This window comes from Heptranchias perlo, chromosome 34 (genome assembly GCF_035084215.1).
Source record: "Heptranchias perlo isolate sHepPer1 chromosome 34, sHepPer1.hap1, whole genome shotgun sequence".
NCBI lineage: Eukaryota > Metazoa > Chordata > Chondrichthyes > Hexanchiformes > Hexanchidae > Heptranchias > Heptranchias perlo.
Genome location: NC_090358.1, coordinates 19,473,637 through 19,494,058, shown reverse-complemented (window position 1 = coordinate 19,494,058; position 20,422 = coordinate 19,473,637). Strand labels below are relative to the sequence as shown.

The 20,422-nt window shown below is 40.2% G+C and overlaps 1 long non-coding RNA gene across 5 annotated transcripts in view; it reads right to left on the bottom strand.

Moving 5' to 3' along the window:
* LOC137301868 (uncharacterized) overlaps positions 1 to 20,422 on the bottom strand; it is a 43,691-nt gene that overhangs the window by 7,411 nt on the left and 15,858 nt on the right. For 2 of the 5 annotated variants that reach the window (XR_010958371.1, XR_010958366.1), the window contains exon 1: positions 858 to 983. The exons of 1 other annotated variant lie outside the window; for it this stretch is intronic. This is a non-coding gene — a long non-coding RNA (uncharacterized lncRNA). Of the gene's footprint in view, positions 1 to 857; positions 984 to 8,080; positions 8,199 to 20,422 lie in introns of those variants that run through there. 2 more of the 5 variants (XR_010958368.1, XR_010958370.1) reach the window with 2 other exon arrangements.

Sequence of the window (20,422 nt, the reverse complement as noted above, 5' to 3'; positions counted from 1 at the left end):
ATATTACTTTGACGGATAATTTTAAATAGAGGGTGAGTGTCACAGCCATATATGCTCCCCATGCTCACCCACCACTCCCATTGGGATGCATGGAGTCATTTTCCCTGCAAACATAGGTAGAAAAAAACTATTATTTTTCTTACTGACTTTCTGAGCTACTTTTAAATGCTCTCCACATCCTGGGGGAAAGTCATTTCTCATGTAAACACAGCTTTAAATGGCAATGTTGCTGGCAGGACTTGAACTCGACTCTGCTGATGATCTAAAGCCCCATTCACATTATATCTATTTGACCGACATTCTGGGGTCAAACAGCAGTTTGTCCCTAGGATATAGGGAAACACTTTTCAAAGTGAATGGGACTTTGACTGAGGCAAAAGTTGCTACATTGAACCACAGGCAAGAACTACTGGAAAAACCTTCTGAAGAGTTTACCATACAGAAAACAAATTAAACGTGAGATACAAGGCAGAGTTGTCATTAGTCACATTCTCATTGCTAGAATTCCATTCTGTGAATTTGTCTCTGTGACAATATCAGGCAAAATTTTCCCTGCCTTTCACCACAGTAAACTTATAATGGGAACAAAGCCCAGGCTATAGGGCCTGCAAACAACAATAACTTGTCCATAACTATTTGGTCCACACTTTGATCTATACATAGTTACTCATCCTACCCCTTCAAGAATTGCATTTCCTTTGCAGTTTTCAAACCACACAATTGTTTTCTCATCATATACAGAAACTGTTTTACCATAAACTGCGAATACAAATACTTCTGAATAAGAGAAATACGAGGGAATTAAAACCCAAGTCTTTGTTTATATTGCCCATCGAGTAAGCAACAAAAAGCGTGACCTTGTATATTTACAGTTCACGGTGCTGCCATATTTCTCAAGGGGTTAATTACGCAGTGTTGTGGAAATGCATAAATCCATCAGGTGAATGTCCCCGTCCAGGGATCGGGCGCGAGGAGCAGCAGGAAACAGGATACTTCTATTGCAAAACAAGACCCTCTACTTCAAATTAACTGCTGCCAGTATTATATTTGCGCATCATAATGGAAATAAACAAATGGCTAATCGTGAAGATCATGTCAAGACACGGAGGTTGTGTGTTTGTGGCCTGCTCCCCCTGGTGGATAGAAGCTAACCTGAAGGCATTTCGCTTTCAGGAATTTCAGTATTATATGAACGACATTTCAACACACGAAACTCACGTTGTATAACTGTAGTAAGACCCCATGTATTGTTAGTTTTAGTTCAGTAATAAGATGCAAATGAGCATTCAAAATGAAAAAGAATCAAAGTTTTTCCTCAGGACATTTGATGCACTCAAAATGCATCCTATTTTTCCTTTCTTTCAACCTGTTCTTATTTCTTTTTGAATATGTAAAATTTTAAGTGACTAGAACTGTAATCAATGCACCATAAAAAGCATAAGACAATCTTTACGCTGCAAACAGTATTCAATATTGAAAGGATGGAGATATCATGCTTTAAAAAGGACAAAATAAATGTTTAATGTTCATTGTATGGATCCCATACCTTATTTAAACAAATCCAGTCCTGCTGCTGGTTAATAATAGAATTGTATTTATCAAGATCTCTGACTTTTGAAACAGAACTAAATAATAGTGTTATTATTAATTAACAGAAAACTAAATAAGAATGTAAACTTATTGATAAGCTAGTTTTATTATGAAAAAGAAATTTAGCTAAAAATGTAAAATTTCCAAAATAATATTAAAGATCCTATAGAGACTGTGGGTTCTTATTAATACTTCAATATTTGGTATCAGGACCAAAGTTTCTGGGTTCAGATTCTTCATGGCATGGTCCAGAATCACACAAATGTTGATAGTGATCTGCAATTAGCAACATATTTAATATCATTATTGAAGTAATTTAAGATTCAGTGTAAAAGATATGTTCATCTGCTTTTTACACATAGACTCATCTATATGTTAAAAGTCTAAAATAAACACTGAAAGTAAAGCAATGCCATTTCTATAATGTACCACTGCTTAAAAAATAATTTTAGACAGTTTCCTTGAAAGTGATATCGACCTGAAATATCATTGAATTAAATTGTAAATGGGAGCCAGTCTTATGAAGTAGAGTTAGGTTCTCCCATATCATGCATTATTCCTATATGAACATAGGAACAGGTGTAGACCATTCAGGCCCTTGAACCTGCTCCGTCATTCAATTAGATCATACCTAATCTGTACCTTAACTCTATTTACCCGCCTTTGCTCCATACCCCTAGATACCTCACTTAACAAAAATCTATCGACCTCAATCTTGAAAGCTCCAATTGTTCTAGCATCCACAGCATTATGGGGGAGAAATTACCATAGTTCTACTGCCCTTTGTGTGAAAAGTGCTTTCTGATTTCGCTCCTGAATGATCTAGCTCTAATTTTAAGTTTATGTCCCCTTGTTCTTGATTTCCCCACCAGTGGAAATAGTTTCTCTGTATTTACCCTAACAAATAATTTTAGCATTTTTAACTCCTCAATCAGATCACCCTCAATCTTCTATACTCAAGGGAATACAAGCCAAGTTTATGCAACCTGTCCTCATAATTTAACTTTCTAATCCCTGGTATCGTTCTGGTGAATCTGTGCTGCACCTCTTCCAAGGCCATTATGTCCTTCCTGAGGCACAGTGCCCAAAACTGAATGTAGTACTCCAAATCCTGTAGGAAAGCTCCTCACCTCACCACGCAGACTGCAGCGGTTCAAGGCAGTGGCTCACACCACCTTCTCAAGGGCAATTAGGGATGGGCAATAAATGCTGGCCTTGGCAGTGATGCCCACATCTCATGAACAAATAAAGAAAAACCTCTAATTGATGCCTGTCTTGATAGTCAGCTAAGATCAGGGGCTCACCAGTTGGGAAACATTGGCCAAAAGTTCACCTTATACCATTAAATGGCATGGTGCTTGGTCTACCAATATGCCATAGAACAATACCAACCCATATTTGCAATTCATTCAAATTCAACTGTATTAATATTTGCCTGTACTCATTGCAAGTTCCTAATAACTGTGTAATAAAGTGCCCATTTAAAAATCTCCACTTGTATACAAATAAAAAGCCATACAGTTTGAGAACATTTGGTGAGAATCTTACTTTATCTAGTTAAAACTACTATTTATAAAATAAATGTTACTGGCCAATGAAACAATGCTTCAGCTGCCTGGTTCCTACTCTCTGGAATTCCCTCCTTAGACCGCTTTGCCTCTCCACCCCTCTCATTATTTAAAAACCTTCCTAAAAAATATCTCTTTGATAAAACTTTTGGTCATCCCCTCCTAATCTCTCATTCCCTGGCTCAACTTCCGTTCGCTGAAGCCTATCTGTGAAGAACTTTGACCCTTTATATTAAAGGCACTTTATAAACATAAGTTCTTGATGTTGTTTAAACGGTTTTGTGTTTCTGAAAAGTAATATGTAACTATATTGTACAAGCTATAGAGGAGATTCGGCAATGAAATGGTTAATGACTGGAATCAGTTCGGAATGCTGAACCCTCCTTAAACTTTGCCGGACCCATTTCCCATAAATGTCACTGAAAGAAGAGATAGTGACTGATTGCAACACACTGAACTGTTTTGTTAGTTAAAGCATTTGCGAAGAAATCTTAACCATTTCAACCAGGTTCTATTTTCCGATAATGTGTAAAACTGTTAGTGCTTTGATAATTAAAAAGATGCCTGCATATCCATGAAATGGAATTGTAAAAATCTGATTGGCGTTTGACAGCCTTGTCTCACAGAGATGGTTCAGAGACATGCTGAGGGTTTCATGCCTGTCAGCAGCCAGGTCCTGACCTGCAGGTCTGGGAGTGCCAGTGTAACATGACCTGACACCAGGTGTATGCCCAAAGGGCTTTGGGCTGGGAAGCTAGCACTAACCCACTCTCCCTAACCACCCAGATCCCATTAGCTGTTCAGCCCTCACATTCTTTGTTTTGATAGGTGTTTGGTATTTTGACTGAACCGCACACAAATGCCTTTTTGTTTTACTTCAATGTATCAATTCATTGGGGGAGGAAATGAGGCTGCATGTAAAATACGTTTTCATTTGGCGCACAGCAATAATCTACATTTGATTATCTCGTGACATTACATGATGTATGACTTGCACATTGAGGATATAGTGGCAGCTAAAATTCGTTCAAAAAAAGAAATCAGAATTAGTACTAAAAGAGTGCTGATGACTAAGCATTAGTAGAAATTGATAATCTTTTGCAAGCATGTTTCTCATCAGTAAGAGTGCTTTTCTAACTGATAGAACTATCGCTAAATGACTACTGATAGCGGGCAACGAGCACTAGAGTGACTTGTAATAGCTATAAGGAGATATTATTTTGCATATGTGTTACAGAGCGAGATATACACATGATTTCTAGTGGTCTGTGGTCTTGTTTCCATTTTTAAAAAATAAACTTTAAAACTGTTGGCCAGAACCAGGCTAGATACAGACGTTAGAGCTTCTCCTGCAGTGACATCATCAACAGGGGGAGGGGGGGGGCAACACTCTGACCCCAGCAGTTTCAAAGCAGGAAATAAAATGTGAACTGAGAGATGGCTGAAAGATATCAGTAAGTGTACAGAGAGCTCCCTCTATATTCAGGAGCATGGGAGGGTTTTAATGAATACAATTCTCCGTTAAAATGTCGGATTGATTGAATTACAAAATGTTGCAGATTAAATCATAACATACAGATGCAATTTTCTTTAATCAGGAAACTTGACAATAACATTATTCATGATTTAATAAATATTAAAGACATTGCACTCCAGTGTGAAATATGAATAACCCCGAATTTGAATGCAATTTCCAAAATTTTAAGGCTAGAGTTCAGGTTTCAGATAAGACATGCATTACTGAGTAGGTGTTAGCTACAAGAATTATATCCATTTGTGCCTGGATCATAATAATGAAAAGATTGCAGTTTTTTTTGTATTCTGCATGATTAATTATTGTACATGTAGTGATAGTTTAAGTGAATAACATGAACAGGGCAGAGGCTGGGAACTCTGCAATGAGTGGATCATTTTCCAACCCCTCAAAACCTCACCATCGTCAAGGTTCAAGTCAGGAGTATTATGGAATACTCACCACTCGCTTGGATGGGTACAACCCCAACCGCACTCAAGAAGCTCGATACCAGCCAGGATACAAGGATTTGATAGGATACATAGAGAGAGAAACTATTTCCACTGGTGGGGGAGTCTAGAACAAGGGGGCATAACCATAAAATTAGCACTGGGCCATTCAGGGGTGATGCCAGGAAACACTTCTTCACACAAAGGGTAGTGGAAATCTGGAACTCTCCCCCAAAAAGCTGTTGAGATTGGGGGTCAATTGAAAATTTCAAAGCTGAGATTGATAGATTTTTGTTAGGTAAGGGTATTAAGGGATACGGGATCAAGGCAGGTAAATGGAGCTAAGATCAGCCATGATCTAATTGAATGGCGGAACAGGCTCGAGGGGCTGAATGGCCTACTCCTGTTCCCATGTTCCTATGAGAGAGCAGTCAGATAGATTGTCATCCCTGCCCCTGCACTCAATATCCACCCCTTTCACCACTGGTGTACTGTTGTTGCAGGATGAACTGCCGCAACTCACCGGGTTTACTGCAATAGCACTTGCCAGCCCTCTGTCCTCTACTGCCGAAAAGGACAAAGGAGCAGCAACTTCATAGGAGCACCATCATCTCCAGGTTCCTCTCCAAGTCACACTGCATCTTGAATTGGACATATACTGGCGTTCTTTCAGGGTCACTGGGTCAAACTCCTGGTATTCCCCACTTAACACCACTGTGGGTAAACCATCACCACTAGGACCACAGCAGTTCAAGAAGAATGCCACCACCCCCGCCTCAGCGCAATGGGGATGGGCAGTAAATGCGATCGTGCCAGAATCGCCCACATCCCTAGAACAAATAATAATTAAGAAATTAATCTAGTGTTGTCTTCCATTCTCTCATGTCCAGCATGCCCTGGGCCTTTCTCTCACTATCCTTTCAGCAGAAATACTAATGTGCAATCTAGGGAATGAAAAGTAAAGGTTCACAACAGCCTAGAGGGAAAATGCAGCACCCAGTTGTACTATAGAGGCCTACAAACCAGGAAGATCCCAGGTCTAATCCCTAACCTATGTGGAGTTGGAATGCTACATTTGGCCTCAGCACAAGGGAGTAGAAAAAACATCAGTTAGGAATCCCACTCCTGATCACTATCCAGTCATTCCTGCTGGAAAGTATATGTGTGTGGATATTGGGCTAAGCTGTGCCCCCCCCCCCCAATGTTAAAGACCCTGCCAAGACTTAGCGTCTGGGCATACATCTGAAAATGGGCATTTGTTCAAACTGCTCAAGTGGACAATCTGTACAGGATTTTACTAGTTTTCCAGGACACTTATACAAGCTGCACAGATTTATTGCTAATTTCTTCTGCGCCTGGGAAATTTGCAAAAACCTGTACACTTGTACGGATTTCGCTTCCACGCTGGCACTAGTGGAACTGTACCAACTAGCAAAAGTCAGAGCGCTTTCAAAGAAGAGCAGGGAGTTCTCCCAGTGTCCTGGCCGGCTTTCCTCCCTCAACCAACAGCACGAGAAAAAACATAATAGATTAAATGGTCATTCATCTTTTTGCTGTTCATAGGATCTTGTTTGTTACACCGAGTTACATCGATACTACAGCATAGAAACAGGCCACTCGGCCCAACTGCTCTATGCTGGCGTTTATGCTCCACATGAGCCTCCTCCCTCTTTACGTCATCCAACCCCATCAGCATAACCTTCTATTCCTTTCTCCATTATGTGTTTATCTGGTTTCCCCTTAAATGCATCTATGCTATTCGCCTCAACTACTCCTCATGATATGTGTTCCACACTCTTACCACTCGTTGGGTAAAGAAGTTTCTCCTGAATTCCCGATTGGATTTATTAGCGACTATTTTACATTTATGACCTCTAGTTTTGGACTCTCCCACAAGTGGAAACATTTTCTTTATGTCTACCCTATCAAACCCTTTCATTATCTTAAAGACCTCTATCAGGTCACCCCTCAGTCTTCTCTTTCCTAGAGAGAATAGCCCCTGCCTGTTCAGACTTTCCTGATAAGTATATCCTCTCAGTTACGGTATCATCTTTGAGAATCTTTTTCGCACTCTCTCCAATGCATCTATATCCTTTCTATAATATGGAGACCAGAACTGTGCACACTACTCCAAGTGTAGCCTAACCAAGGTTCTATTTGGTTTTTTTTATTCGTTCATGGGATGTGGGCATCGCTGGCAAGGATACCATTTATTGCCCATCCCTAATTGCCCTTGAGAAGGTGGTGGTGAGCCGCCTTCTTGAACCGCTGCAGTCCATCTGGTGAAGGTTCTCCCACAGTGCTGTTAGGTAGGGAGTTCCAGGATTTTGACCCAGCGACGATGAAGGAACGGCGATATATTTCCAATTTGGGATGGTGTGTTATTTGGAGGGGAACATGCAGGTGGTGTTGTTCCCTTGTGCCTGCTGCCCTTGTCCTTCTAGGTGGTAGAGGTCACGGGTTTGGGAGGTGCTGTCGAAGAAGCCTTGGCGAGTTGCTGCAGTGCGTCCTGTAGATGGTACACACTGCAGCCATGGTATGCAGGTGGTGAAGGGAGTGAATGTTTAGGGTGGTGGATGGGGTGCCAATCAAGCGGGCTGCTTTGTCCTGGATAGTGTCGAACTTCTTGAGTGTTGTTGGAGTTGCACTCATCCAGGCAAGTGGAGAGTATTCCATCACACTCCTGACTTGTGCCTTGTAGATGGCGGAAAGGCTTTGCAGAATTAGGAGGTGAATCACTCACCGCAGAACACCCAGCCTCTGACCTGCTCTTGTAGCCACAGTATTTAAATGGCTGCCTTATTTTCCTGCATGATAACAATCACTGCATTTCAAAGAAAGTACAGTCCTATCCACTTATTCCAAGGCTGTTTATGTTGACATCCTACTTATGTCAACAAACAAAAGTGAAGTTGCTGTCCATTCTACACACATTTAAATAAAAAAAATAAAAAACTTACCGTTTATATTGTGCTTGACATAAACCCTGGCCCGCTTAAATTGACAGATTTTTTTCAGTCCCTAGCAGCGTTAAAGGCTTATGGTGATGCCCGACCAGAACTAGCAAACTCCTTCATCTTCCTGATTGACTCCTGACATTCTAGTCCACATAGCACTCAACACCCGACTTGGACCGACACTAAGTCCCTTAGCGCAGTTTGACGGAGAACATCGTCCAAGCCCCTGTGCCCCAAGACTTGGCAGTTCTCAGGTTCCCACTTGCTGGGCACTCTCTCCTTTGTGTACATTACTTTTTATTGCATTCTTCCCACCGCAGGCAAATCGCACTGTAATAGTAAGCTGCCCGGTCAGTTTCATGTCAATTCAAAAGCAACCACACTCGCCGACAAAACTGGAATGGTCCCGGAAATGGCGACATAAGCGGGAGGGACTGTATTTGGACACGAAGTGCTTTGAAGCAGTTTTTATTTTTGAAGTCTGGATTCTGGGAGATTGGTATCTGGGATCTACCTCCCGAAGGTTATCCTGCTAAATCCGGCTCCCTGATTCCAGCAGTGGAATCGCTGATCAATGAAAACCTGGATCTTCGAGTCTGCCACTGGGATGAGCGGGATTTGGCAATGTAAACGGCGGGAACCAAATCATGAACGCTGGTCTCCCAGGGTCCAAATTGAAACGGCGGCCATGTAAAAGCAGCTCGAGACGGAAGCAGCTTGAGACGTTGTTGAGAGATGTAATGAGACACTACGTAAATGCAGGACAGGTGGGCCGAACATTTAAATGGGAGAACAAAACTAAAGTCCAATTGTGAACAAAGCATCTGCGTCTAAGTCCCTTTCAATGCTGAGTATGTCAATGTTGTTACTTAGAACAATCTGTTCTTCACAACTGCGTTATTTTTACTTTGCATTATTCTTTTTCATTACTGTATTTGAATGGAAGGGGTAACACCATATAGATTAAGTTAAATGAGAGCCCACTGTAGAATCGCTCAGTCAACAGACAACGCAGCACTCTTTTTTTTAAAAAAACACGAGAAAAGAACAGCTCTTGGAATGCACTGCAGTACACCTGACTGTGGGAAGAAAGGTTACATGTTCTGACTCTTTCGGCCTCGCCCTTGTTTTTTCTACTAAGGTGTTGTATGAAATCCGGTCATACCTGTGAGCAGCACCTATGCCCTCCAGTGCAAGCCTACCTCAGAGCTCTAAAATAAATTGACATGAAAATATGTGAGCGTTCGCACAAAAAGAGTGCTTCCCTGCCTTTAATACTTAGACCTCCAGAGTTGTTTTACTACAATAATTCAAAGGAGGAAAAGTCCCACTGAAAGCATAATAACATTTCACTTGATGCTAGAAAAAATAAAGAGGATAATTTATGAGTAGACCCTTGCCTCGAGGAACACAACAGTATAGTGTATAAACGTTCAGCAAATCGCACCCTATATCACCGCTTTAAAACGGCTCCAAAATGTCCAAAGTCAACACTGCACCAAAGTTAAATATACATTTTCTGGTTCCTATGTTTTAAGTGAGCGAAAAGTGAATTGACTCCTAATTAAATTTTAAAAAAAACATGACCTTTTTTTAAACTCCTCTTTCTTGTCAAGTTTGAACTTCCCCTCAAATGCGGCTGAAAAAGATTTGTGATTCGGCAAGGCAATTTACAGGCCACATTTGTTCCACAAGCTGCGGACAAATTGTTTCTTGTGATAATTTTTCATCTGGCTGCAAAGGTCTCACCACCACCCACCCCCACCACCCCCATCCAAGGGAGGATAATGTGGATAAATATGTTTTCATTAAAAAAAAATGAATTGGTAAATGGTGCAAGGCATTTTCCAAATTTATAAGGAGAAAAAAAAGCACATGCCCTGGAAAATCCGTTGGGTAATATTGGCGTCTGTGTGAAATTCCTTTGCCCACTATTTTAGTGGAGGTGTTAATTTAAACGAGAGAATAAAGCAAGTACATGTGAACACTTTAAGCATTTGTATACAAAAAGAAAGTTTTGCATTTATATAGTGCTTTTCACAACCTCTGGACATCCCAATGCACTTTACAGGCAATGAAGTACTGTCACTGTTGTAGGAAATGCAGCAGCCAATTTACACACAGCAAGGTCCCACAAACAGCAATGTGGTACATGACCAGATAATCTGTTGGAGAGATGGTGGCTGAGGGCTAAGTATTGGCCAGGACACAGGGGAGAACTCCCCTGCACTTCTTTGAAATAGTGCATTGGGATCTCTTCCATGAGAGGGCAGACGGGGCCTCGGTTTACCATCTTATCAGAAAGACAGCATCTCCGACAGTGCAGCACTCCTTAAGTACCTCACTGGAGTATCAGCTTAGATTTTATGCTCAAGGCTTTGGAGTGGGATTTGAATCCACAGCCTTCTGATTCAGAGGTGACAGTGCTACCACTGAGCTACAATTGATCTATTCTGCATGTATTCTGTCTGCAAAAGAACTATTCCATCATTATTTTAGAGATGCATTATTTTTAATGGCCCAACAATAATTATTGGCAGGATTACCATAATTACTCCCTACATACTCCTAGAATTTTACGTTCAATTGGTGGCATTATTGAACTAAGTAACACCCAGGTCAACAGGCCAGCAAGTTTGGATTACTCTCTAATAAAATAAATGGTGATTTTTTTCATGCTCCTGCTGCTGTGCTGAAGGGGCAGCTATTCCCTGGGAGGGGAGGGATTAGATGGCAGGGTCATCCTGTGAGGCTATTTGACCAGTAAATGCAGCGTAATCACATGCATTTACTACCCAAGCAATAAACTGCCATTTAGCAAATTCAGTCACGTAAAGTTACCACCAGCAGTAAGTTAAGTCACTCCACCAAATGGGAATAATGCAAATAATGCAATTTAATATCAAGCACACAGCCACTTGCTCTATAATGATGCGGAGATATTTTACATTGGCAGCAATCAAAGTAAAGGTGTGCCACATTTCAGAGTTGTAATCTTTATCATTAAAGTTAGTTTGCAAAAATCAGATATTGCTTACAACTGCCAAAACAACTTTATGATTGCATCATAGTTAATGACGCTGAATGATAAGTTGTCTAACTAACGGCGTTATATGCATTAGAATACATGTGGCAAATTTGTGGCAGCATTTCTCCAACCAAGGGGAGAGAGATATTGAACAAATTCAAATGCAGCCCATGTCTGGCATAGAAAAAAGTGAAATGAAACTGCTTTGCCTTATTTTAGTCAGGTTTCCCCCATAATCATTATTTTAGTCCCTGGGAGGAGTAACACGTCAATCCTGTGATTAACTAATTGCAACTTTGCATGATAACATTAAAAAAGGATTTGTACCAAAATAACGATTCCACTGTTAAATGGCCACAACCATGATTGCAGATAGGACATTCCTCCCACCTTGCACATAATCATATTTTTGTGGCAGTTGCTTCTGACAAATGTAACTGCTGCACAAACATCAGCAGAATCCAGGCAAACATGTATATTTCTTAAAGCTAAAGTGGCAGTCTAGGTCTCCATGGGTGTGGTGAACTATATGACATGGTATTTGGCAACGTTCCCCCCTTCCCCCCGTAACAAAATGAGTACATTGTAGGGCCTCGGTAAATTGGGATTTTACTCAATTGTCGTTGAACTATTTCCCACAGAACCCACAGCACTATTTGAAGAAGAGATGGGGAGTTTTCCCTGGTGTCCTGGCCAATATTTATCCCTCAACCAACATCACTAAAAACAGATTATCTGGTCATGATCACATTGATGTTTTGTGGGACCTTGCTGTGTGCAAATTAGCTGCTGTGTTTCCCTACATTACAACAGTGACTACATGCCAAAAGTCTGTCACTTCATTGGCTGTGAAGTGCTTTGGGATGTCCTGAGGTCATGAAAGGCACTATATAAATGCAAGTTCTTTCTTTCTTTCTTTGATATGCTCCGCAACTGGATTAGTGAATGTTCTGACACTGATACCAATTAAGTTACATGCTAGCTGCGTGAAAAGTGTTACAGCATCATTATTATAGGTGCCTTGTGATTGGCTGCTATTTTTCCATTCCTGCTAACAAAATTAGACTCAGAAAAAAACACATTTCAAAACTGCAGGTTCCCATTACTTCATTACAGAATATTAATTAGGATCAAAAATATGCATATCACCTATTTTTTGAAATAGAACGGAAAGCATAGCCAAATGCTGCATCTTACCAAAATGGTACGATTGGCTGAAATCCTAGGTAGTTGGAGGGACAACACTGGCATTTTCTTGTGGCTGTAGTAAGTTTGAATTTACTTATTAACTTTCTGATTCATACAAACATCTCTGCTACTTATGTTAAGCTGATGGCTGCTAGCAATGGCTAATTTCCTTACTGGGCTTTATCAACAGTGGATACCTGTCTCGATTTGAATGTACTTTTCTTGCGAGAAAAATTTATGCCTTTTAAACATCCTTGGTTAGACAATGTATAAAATACTTCTGTAGTTAATAAGTTAAACTTCTGATGAGCATTACATAAAGACATTCTCAGAGAAGTCTATGATAATGAATCACTGACAATGCCAAAAGTCTGTCACTGTTAAACTCCGAGTGCAAGAACAACAAAAGGTACATTGAACAGTCATTTCTAATATGATTTTATTAAAGTAAATTAAATCTGACACTTGCTGCTGTGCAGGAAATGGAACTATTTCAAACACTTGCTCGGGTCACTCCGTGAAAATCATGTAAATCTCATAATGTCTGTGTGGCTTTTTTTGTTGCACTGAACATATCACATGTATTATTTAATTCATTTCACTTTGGCATGCTCATAATAGAACGCAGAGACAAAAAGAAACGTTGGAGAAAGAGAAAATAATACCGTACAGAACAAAATAGAGCAGGGGAAGTGCAGACTACTGAGAAGAAAGCAGGCAGGCATTACAAAAGTTTCAAAAAGAAAAAAAGGAGGAAGTAAGAGAGAGAGAAAAAAAAAGCAATCTCTGTTGCAGATCTCAAACTTCATCCACAGGGATGGGCTGCAGCCTGGTGGCTGATGTTTCAAAGTTACAATGAATACAATCTAGAGAGACAGACCAAGGATCGCAGCGGCCTTTGAATTTACCCAGTCAGGTATAAATTATGTCGCAATATAAAATGGCTCCAGCGTGCCCGTGTTTGTTGTGGTGAGACCATACTTGTGTAAAGTTCATAAAGTCTGCATGTGGCTTTTCTGTGCTGAATACACCACATTTAATATATAATCAAAGAGAATGAAGAAAGGAAGAAAAAGGAACAAAGATAAAAAAAAGGGCAATGTTGATGCAGCAAAGATTAATAAAGAATACAGTAGGGCAACCCTGCAAGTTCCTGATACATCTATATATATATATATATATATGTGTGTGTGTGAGTGTTTATCTGTAATATATATGTGTAAAGGTCAATTTTCCTCTTCCAGTGGAACCTCATCTGTTGAGTCTGTCTCCTAGAAAATCACTCGTGTTTCCCCACAAAATTCCTCCCATTTATTTTGATGTATAAAGAATCACGCGGGGTGGGGTGGGGGTTACATTCCTGCTGCGCGAGGCTCCATGCCTATGAGCATGTGTTTGGAAAGTTTAACCAATAACAGCACTCCCGGGTTGTTGCTCACAGTGATTTGGAGAATAACAATAAGAGAGTAACGCTAAGTAATACGCACCAAACTATCGGAGTTGGTGATCTACAATGACTGAACAAGTCAAACTCATTTTATTATATGATATTCCAGAATTTTAAAAAAAATGTGACAACTCTGGCCATTTTCCTGTGTAAACGTTAAGTAAGTGGATTTGATTATCATTATTATATGGACCTTTAGATTTCACCATTTTCAAAGGTGAGGGCAGACAGCAAGAATCTCGGTGGATGTATTCCGTCTCTGTCTGATTCTCTCTTTGTCTGTTGCTTTTGATTTGTCTCACTTGATTTCTGTCTCTCGCCCTTTCACTCATTAGATGGGACTTTCAACTGCGTGTAAGGGTCGGTCGTGGATCTCCCCCATCGTACACCCTGTCCGATTTTCTTTCCCACAGACAGGAAAATTAGGTGGGTTGTATACGCAGCAGCAGATTTGCTCCCATCCATTTTACACCCCTGCAGAAGTTGAAGGATCCGCCCTCAGTGTGTCTTCCAGTTTTTATCTGCCTCTCCCTGGCCTCCCTTTCATTTGTCTCTCTGCTGTTCTATTTCTCTTCCCTTTTGTTTCTGTTTTTCTCTTTCTCTGCCCTCATCTCTATTTTCTCTCTCTGTCTGCTTCTGCTTCTCTCCTTTTCCTTAACTTTCTCTATCCTCTTGAGATTGTGGGAAGTGGAAGGGATCTAGGCAGGGCCCCAGACTGGCAATGACAAAGTCTCTGTAGTGTAGGATTCCAGCCAGGGCAACAGGCTGGCATGGAAAGAGCTCCATAGCAGCCATGGCTGCTTATTATTTAATTTATATCTCTTGCCTTTTTATCATCAAAAAACTCAAAAATAATATTAAACATTTTTAAAGTGCAAATGAGATGTTCAAGGAAGCTGAGAGAGGCTTTGAGGACCTATTTCAGTAAGCCTCAGACACTGCTCTGTGGATCACAAAGTATAAGCTAAGCATAGATAGGTATAGTATAGGTATAGTTGTAGAAATAGTGAGACAAAAAGTGCTTGATGGACATAAACAGGACAGGAAAGTGTGATGGGAAATAAGTGTGAACACTTAAAGGAAGTTCATGCGTACACAAGAATTTCAATATATTAATATTTTTCAATTAATTCTTGGATGTCGGCGTCATTGGCGAGGCCAGTATTTATTGCCCATCTCTAGTTGCCCTTGAAATGGTGATAGTGGGCCTTCTGCTTGAACTGTTGCAATCCATGTGGTGAAGGTACTACCATAATGCTGTTAGGTAGGGAGTTCCAGGATTTTGACCTGGCAACGATAAAGGAATGGTGGTATATGTCCAAGTCAGGATGATGTGCGACTTGGAGGGGAACTTAGAAGCGATGGTGTTCCCAAGCACTTGCTGCCCTTGTCCTTCTAGCTGCCGGAGGTCGCGGGTTTGGGAGGTACTGTTGAAAATTCCATATATATATATAAAAAATATAATTTAACTGTGGGCTTTGCTTTCAGGAACTGGACATACTAAATTGTAACAGAAAAGGCCTAACAAATAACTTTCCCTCCAGTTTTCAATATGCATGACATTTAATAATGAAGTCAAAGTTGTACCTTACCAATAAAGGATACTGAGAGTGTTGGACACGTGCCTTTACCTAATCAATGTGAAGGTCTCCTAACTAACCTTCTAATTTCATTAATGTACATGTATTTCAGTGTTTTCTTACTTCTCCCTTTTACCTACATTCTTAATCTACCACACACCTTACATTTACTTCAATTCATTCTCTCCCATGCAGCTTAAATCTGCTCAAATCTTTTCCATTTGCTCTCCGTCTCCCCTGCATTTTTGCAATGACTAAAAGAGTCTCAGTCTGCCTTCTATCAAATAGTTAGACACACAATTGCAGCTACTCTCCCAACTGTCATTCTGCTGTCTACTGTGGTGCCATCCAAACTGCTGTCATCTCTGCCATATATTTGTACTAAGCATCCAGCTTTTCAAACAAATGTCCTCATCTTTTTGGTCACCAAAACCATTTTCCTGTTTATCATAACTGGTAAGTTTGCATTTTGTTCCATGCAGTACTGTAGCTACTCTCAATCATGATGCAAACACAGTAATACACAAACAGGTCATGGTAGCTTAGTGGTGAGCCCTTTCATGCCTCATCAAACTCAAATTAACCCGCAGAAATGGAGATCTTCCAAAAAAAATTATTAAATGCACACACCTTTTAGATAGAAATACACTTCACCTGCGCTGAACCTGCAAAAATGTCATCTGTGAAGTGTGTTCAATCAGATAACAACATCTGTTTCAATATAAAGGTGTAGAATAAAGCCAATGTCATAACAGCCATAAGTTCAGAATGTTTTCATTGAAGATAACAGGAAACCAGTTGGTTAGTTTGGAAGAATGGCTGCTTCTGTATACTCATATTTGCATTGGAGCGGAGGAAGCTGAAGTTTAACCAATCAAAAGCAGGGCTACAGTACTGTTTGGGGCTTGTTGTTCCTTTTAATGCAAATTGTTAACATAACTGAGAAATCCATCCAGGAATCTGTGTTGGTGGCATTTGGCCCAGACAATATAATTTATCCAATCCCTTTTTAAGCAACATAACGAAACTGCTAGGATTCTCTGCGGGCAAGTTTAATCCCTGCTGTTATCTGAAAAATGCATGAGATCACAATAGATGGTTGAGTCGGCAAGGCTGTGTCTAAATGTTCTTCAATACATTATAGCAGTGTCCTTTGGAGTTTGATTTTTTAATGTTTCCCTGATGCTAGCAATGTTTTTATTAGTGGATATACATTCTCGTTGACATTAAAGGTGCCTAAATAGAAATTCAATGCAAATTTTAAATTTAACATTCTTCCCCTCCCTCATCCCCAAGTATGTCCACGGAAATGCTTATTCCTTTTATTTCCAAATATATTTGTGGTGCCATCTTGCCTACTTCATACAATGTATGTTTAGCTCATGAGGAGGGTGGAAGTTTGCACACAAGCAGCAATTATGGGAGTGTAAAATTCTGTTATTAAGACTTAAACGAACATTTCTGTCACTATACTTGTATGACGTTAAAAAAATACAACATGGCCCCTATCTTACTTTTTTGGTGGTTCAATTGTCTCACAACATCATGAATACATTAAAAAAAAACCTTGAGCTTAACAATGCTGCATACTTAACCCATATGATAGCCAAAATGCTTCAAGCATGCACTGGTGGTGAGCAATCTCAGCAGTTGCCTAAACAAAGCAGAAAATAATGGTTGTAGTGTCATAATTTACTAATATATGCCACTTAAAGGTCAAGGTTCTCCACTGCCAGTGAGTACTTCAAGAAACCCCATAATAGATAAAGAAAGAAAGAATGAAATTGCATTTATGTAGCGCCTTTCACATTTTCGGGACGACCCGAAGCACTTCCGAGTCAAAGAAGTACTTTTTGAAGTGTAGTCGCTATTGTAATATGATGACCCGGAAATTACGCTGAGCAGTGTTCAAACGTCGTCCGCAATTTGTTAGTTATAAACTCACCCACAGACTATTTGCGTACTTTAGTGCGGGAACTGCCTCTAATGGTGAGTTGCAAAATGTGCAGCGTCCTCTCCTGGGCATCTGTGAACTGTGTGTGCAGGGAAAGGATCTTTCTGTTCCCTCAACCAATCAGCTTGAAGCATCCTTGACAAGCCACGCAGAGTCAGAACCAGGAAGTGAAAGCTACAACAGTAAATTCAATATAAAATCAGTTAGAGAAAGCAAACTAAAGAGAAAGTAAGAAATATCAAATTAAAAGACAGAGATAAAAGAGACAAAGTTAAAAAAAAATTAAATTGAGTTAGTTTAGACCTAAAAAACCTAGCGTACCCTTTTAATGGAGAAATTAGATCATTTCCAGCTGGGTAGGAGAGCAAGTTCGCGCTGATCCATTCATTCAACTGGTGAGCTGTCTTTCCCGTGCAGCTTTCAAACGAGCAGGGCAAATGGTCGAGCAATTTCCACGTTTGACTGCGCATGTGCGCTCACCGGAAGTTGCTCTTCTATTTGCCCTGAAATAACGATGTGTGCTGTTAGCATCGCCATTATTTATGAGCAATTTCTGGGCTAATATAAAATGATAAATTATAACATATTGCACAGCTGTTAAACATTTTCAATAATCTCTAATAAAGTAAGATTCTTACGGAACAGTGTTTACCCGAAACAAATGCTGAATAATTTCACTTGGACTGGGAGTTAAAACACTAAAAAAAAGCAGGTAGCAATCGTACATGGAAATAAAAGAATAAATATGCACCTAAACTTTGCTAACATTTATAAGCATAGTTATAAGTGTATGTAGACAATAATGATACTCTCAGGCTTTTACGAGATATGATCAATTGGTGTTCATTCACATTTCTGCTGGAATTTGCAGGGGTTGTCTGGTGAAGTCTCCTGAGCAAACTCTTGCAAATGTCACTTTAAAAAGAAGTGGGACAGGTAGGTTGTGTTTATGAGAATATCAATTAATTGTTCTATAATTGATTATTTGCTGGATCATCTAGTTTCAAACATATGTAATTGTTATACCCCCTGTATTGTATACTTTGTTGTGAAGAGTTTATTTGTGTAGGTTAAGTCCTCAACTACACTCCACAGATATCTAATTTCCTGTTTCCTCTTTGCTTTGACACAAGTGTTTGGTTACCGAACTCATTGAGGCTCTTCTGGGGAGAAAGCAATACAATCCACAGAACCTGTGCTCACATAATGTGTTCTGCAGTGTGCTTCAGTGGGCTGCAACCTAGCCACTGAATGTCACTACATTGGCTATTAATATAAAATTACACTGTGCAATATCCATTTTTGCTAAGGTCACAATGTGGGAGGTATTTTACCAAGTAGTCTCCTAGGGCTGAAGGAGTTTGCTCACCATGGATGTTTGCAAGCAGTGGTGGAAAGGCATCAAGGTTGTATTACACAGCTCGGGGTCTGAAAGGACACGGCCGTGAATGTAAACCAATATAAACTCGAAAAGAATGCAGCTTTGTTGGGGCCTTGGGAGCCTTGTTGTATCTGGGAAGGCCCAAGTAGTTTCATGCCAGCTTCTCACACACATCCTGCCTTCAGCATTAAAGCATTCAAGGCACAACTGACTGGCACAATTTAACCACTTCACTGCCTTATATATTCAAAGGAAAAGTATATTCTTTTGGCTGTTAAATAGTTTTTTACAAGATTGCGTAGAATAAAGTCAGAATTAGATAAGGATACAAGCGCTGATGTAGTTAAATTTAAATGTATGGCCTAGCTGCATTCAGCAAAGCTGTGGCACAAGCAGGGAATTTAGAATAAAGTGTGTCACAGAACTACATTGTAATGTAACAGTGAAAATGCCAATGTTCCTGCAGGTGCACACTATGAAGATTTTCTGAACATAACAGGCGGAACTTTCAACTTGGGCAGGGGCGTAAAACGGAAGGTAGTGGATCGGCCATCTGCTTTACATCCCGCTTGATTTTCCTTTCCATTTAAGTCAGTGTTATTTGGCCAGCCAATATTCTGGGAGGTCATACAGCACAGCCACAAGTTAAGTGTGTGACAAAACATAGACAAATCTCATGAATTTATTTTGGAATCTTACCAAATCCAATTTGTATATAACATTTAGAAATGCATAAGGCTGTTACATTTTCGCGATTATTTTACTCTAATTTCAGGCTTTTGTGTTTCAGACTATTCTTGTAGGTGAGTCCTAGCTCCATATCTCCCAGAACATAGGAACATAGGAACAGGAGTAGGCCATTCAGCCCCTCGTGCCTGCTCCGCCATTTGATAAGATCATGGCTGATCTGTGATCTAACTCCATATACCTGCCTTTGGCCCATATCCCTTAATACCTTTGGTTGCCAAAAAGCTATCTATCTCAGATTTAAATTTAGCAATTGAGCTAGTATCAATTGCAGTTTGCGGAAGAGAGTTCCAAACTTCTACCACCCTTTGTGTGTAGAAATGTTTTCTAATCTCACTCCTGAAAGGTCTGGCTCTAATTTTTAGACTGTGTCCCCTACTCCTAGAATCCCCAACCAGCGGAAATAGTTTCTCTCTATCCACCCCATCTGTTCCCCATAATATATTATCAACTTCAATCAGATCACCCCTTAACCTTCTAAACTCTAGAGAATACAACCCCAATTGTGTAATCTCTCCTCATAACTTAACCCTTGAAGTCCGGGTATCATTCTAGTAAACCTATGCTGCACTCCCGCCAAGGCCAATATGTCCTTCCGAAGGTGCGGTGCCCAGAACTGCTCACAGTACTCCAGGTGCGGTCTAACCAGGGTTTTGTATAGCTGCAGCATAACTTCTGCCCCCTTGTAATCTAGTCCTCTAGATATAAAAGCCAGCATTCTGCACTTTGGCAGGAAAAACCAGAGAGCAAGTTATTATCTTAATGGCAAGAGATTGGAAAGTACTGCAGTACAAAGGGATCTGGGGGTCCTAGTGCAAGAAAAACAAAAAGTTAGAGTGCAGGTGCAGCAGGTGATCAAGAAGGCCAATGGAATGTTGGCGTTTATTGCTAGGGGGATAGAATATAAAAACAGGGAGGTATTGCTGCAGTTATATAAGGTATTGGTGAGACCGCACCTGGAATACTGCATACAGTTTTGGTCTCCATACTTAAGAAAAGACATACTTGCTCTCGAGGCAG